Below are 3,631 nucleotides of genomic sequence, written 5' to 3'. Positions count from 1 at the left end.
TTCCCTTCCGTGCTGCCACATGTTTTCTGCAAAGAATACGGTTTAGTAAGTTGCAAACCTCTTTCCTTGTACACACCAAATAGAGGGGCCGGGATGAGGGTTCCATGGCCCTGGATTAAAGCCAGTCATCCGGTCAGGGGGCATGGGTTTTTCCGGTTGGGACCGAGAGGGGGGCACCCCTTAGAGCGCGCGATATAAATTTGATCCCATGCTACGCGAGGTTGTAGCCTCCCCGTCTCAAGGTTTTTCTTGAACGTTGCTTAGGGTGATTCCTGGCAACTGAATGTGGAATGGGTGTGTACTGGTTAGATGTGTTTCTCCTAAAATACCGTAAACGGAACTAGTCCCTTGTGACTACTGAAATCCGTTGGCTGTGGTTAAGAGTACAAACTCTGCAGAGTCAAAACCTTCCGAGTCATCGGGTCCATGGTCAAGGACGTGGGTCAATGTATCCAAATAGTATCCAAATCAGTCTCAGTGTCAGACCCTGTGTCAGTCTCCGTGGAAATCCCCGGTGAACAAGCTTGAGTGGTAAACCCGGTTGAATGTTATTCCTGTGGATGGACTAACCATTTTACTATTTCGTATCTGAGTATCTCCTTGAAATGATTTAACTTCATGAGCTACTGGAATATCGAGTTATGAAATATAAGCCCTTTATGTGATGTCGCTCAGACGTCCGACTGTGGCACTCTTATTATTTACTTTTGATATAAGCCCTTTACGTGATGTCGCTCAGACGTCCGACTGTGGCACTCTTGTTATTTACTTTCAATATAAGCCCTTTATGTGATGTCGCTCAGACGTCCGACTGTGGCACTCTTGTTATTTACTATTAATATAAGCCCTTTATGTGATGTCACTCAGACGTCCGACTGTGGCACTCTTGTTATTTACTTTTGATATAAGCCCTTTACGTGATGTCGCTCAGACGTCCGACTGTGGCACGCACTGTCATTTATATTCCATTATAAGCCCTTTATGTGGTGTCGCCCTGACGCCCGACTGCGGCATTGTTAATTTACTCGTACCCCTTTTGAGGAGTCATTTCAGACACTCGATTGGCCTTCAGTATTACATTGGGATTTCGGGAGGACTACCGCCCGACTTCCTTTTTATTTCCCATGCAATGCTATTTTATTAGCGGAGTGTGCATTATTAATCTGTTCATATGCATCATGTTTGCATTTGTTATATCTTATGTCCAAACTGTCTTGCGAGTACTTTCATAGTACTCACCTGGCTTGTTGATTTGGCCAGATGTTGACGAAGGCGATCTCATGGATGATGAGTTTGATAGCGAGTCCGACGCCTAGAGGAGTCCCAGTCAGTCCCGTGCGATCCTGGATTTGGTCACTTGTATTATATACGCTTCCGCCACCCAAATAAGAGTCCTCGAGCCTCACTACGACGCTCGATGAGCTGTAAGATTTAGGAGTCCTGTCACCCACTTCACCATGACATATCCACCACCACTTTTATTACGAGTCAGTAGTTATGCCACCCTACCCGTTGTGTCATATCCGCCCTTATGTATAATATCGGCGTGCTTGTAATAAATTGTTGAGCAGCCTCCGCTCAACCTTGTATTATATTTAGTACTCCTGGATATTTCTGTAATCAAGAATTTGTCTACCAGTAAGAAGGATTCTTCTCTACTGGTCCGTTAAAGGGATCGGTTTCTCAATAAATGTTTTATTGGAAAACCGGTCGTGACATACCTTCAAATATTCTTTGGCTCCCCTTGTGTCGAATCCATAAATTTGGGTTGAATACTCTACCCTCGAAAACTATTGCGATCCCCTATACTTGTGCGTTATTAGTATGATGGTAGCATTATAAGATGATCCCTTACTAAAATTTCAAGGTATAAGTGTTCTCCCTGAGTATGCACCATTGCGATAGTTCGTCGTGCCGAGACACCACGTGATGATCGGGTGTGATAAGCTCTACGTTCACATACAACGGGTGCAAGACAGTTTTGCACATGCAGAATACTCCGGTTAAACTTGACAAGCCTAGCATATACAGACATGGCCTCGGAACACTGGAGACCGAAAGGTCGAGCGTGAATCATATAGTAGATATGATCAACATAGAGATGTTCACCATTGAAAACTACTCCATCTCACGTGATGATCGGACATGGTTTAGTTGATTTGGAACACGTGATCATTTAGATGACTCGAGGGATGTCTGTCTAAGTGGGAATTCTTAAGTAATATGATTAATTGAACTTTAATTTATCATGAACTTAGTCCTGATAGTATTTGCAAATTATGTTGTAGTTCAATTGTGACGCCCGGATAGTTAAGCTACAGTAACCCTCTGCTAATGATGCCACGTCACCCCAGTTACTGTTGTTAGTCTTGCGGAATCAAGTCCCGTTCAAATTCAAATTAAAATAACAGGTGAAATTCTAAACTTCTCAAACATGAAAACTAAAATGTCATCATGTGGAAAATATTCCCTAACTAATTTTCGATGGTGGAACCAACCCTTTTCAAAATGTTTAAATGCCCTAAAGTAAGTAAAAAAACAGTGGCTAAATACCATTTTAATTGCTCTTTAAATTATTAAAATATTAAACTAACTTATTTTGGGTCAAAACCAGGTTGGGCAGTGGCCTATATTAATGATACTAATTTAGGTGCTAACTTGGTATTTTATAAAACTAAAATAAATGAAACTATAATAGAAAACAGAAAAGTGAAACTAAAAGAAAAAAGAAAATGAATAAAAAAAGAGAGAAACAAAGCCCCTTACTGCACCGTGGCCCAGCTGGCCACCAGGCCACAACCGGCCGGCCCACACCCCACTCCTCATATCCCCCATCCCCGAAAACCTAGCCACTACCGCACCCCCACTTCCCCCCATGTCGCCACTCCCTCTCCCCCTCCCGATCCAATCTGGATCGGGGCGAAACCCCCACTCCCCTCGCTCCTCGCACCCCCTCTGCCCGAACTGGTCTGGGCACGACGCCCCAACCCCGTCGCGGGCGCTCACGGTCACCGCCCCCGACGCCGCTGGACTGCGCCGTCGCCGTCCGCTGGAAGGACCTCACCAGACCTCCCCGCCGGACTACCTCCCCGTCGCACGTCGTCCCCGACCTCCTCCCCGCGCCACACTGCCCATTCCCTACGGCCACCATGAGCTCCCTTCCTTCCTCCCGTCACCTGCATCGCCGTTTAGCCACCCCACAATGACCGGAGCTCGGCTCCCACGCGTGCTCGCCCACATCTGGCCGCAACTTTGGCCACTTGTGCGCGCGCGCTCGCCTGTTGCCACTTCCTCCCGCGTGCGCTCACCCGACCACCCCCTCGCGCACACCCGCCCCCGCTGACCGCAATTGCTGCTGTCACCCACACCCGCATAGCCGCGAGCCCCTGCTCCTCGCTATGCCCGCTCCCGACCGCCTCGCTACGCGCCGCTCACTCCAGGTCGCGACGCCATCGCCGCTTGCCTACAGCGCCCGCCCCGCGCGTCCCGCCTGCACCAGTGCCGTCCTCCGACGGAGCCGCCCCGTTGTCGGCCGGCCCTTGCCCACCCACAACCTGCGCCTCGCCCCCCAGCACACATCGCCGCCCCGGGCGCGTCCTGCCCTGCGCCGCCGCACCCCCGGGCTCCCCTG

The sequence above is a fragment of the Triticum aestivum genome, chromosome 7D, assembly GCF_018294505.1.
Source record: "Triticum aestivum cultivar Chinese Spring chromosome 7D, IWGSC CS RefSeq v2.1, whole genome shotgun sequence".
Classification (NCBI taxonomy): domain Eukaryota; kingdom Viridiplantae; phylum Streptophyta; class Magnoliopsida; order Poales; family Poaceae; genus Triticum; species Triticum aestivum.
Note: the sequence above shows the minus strand (reverse complement) of the source record.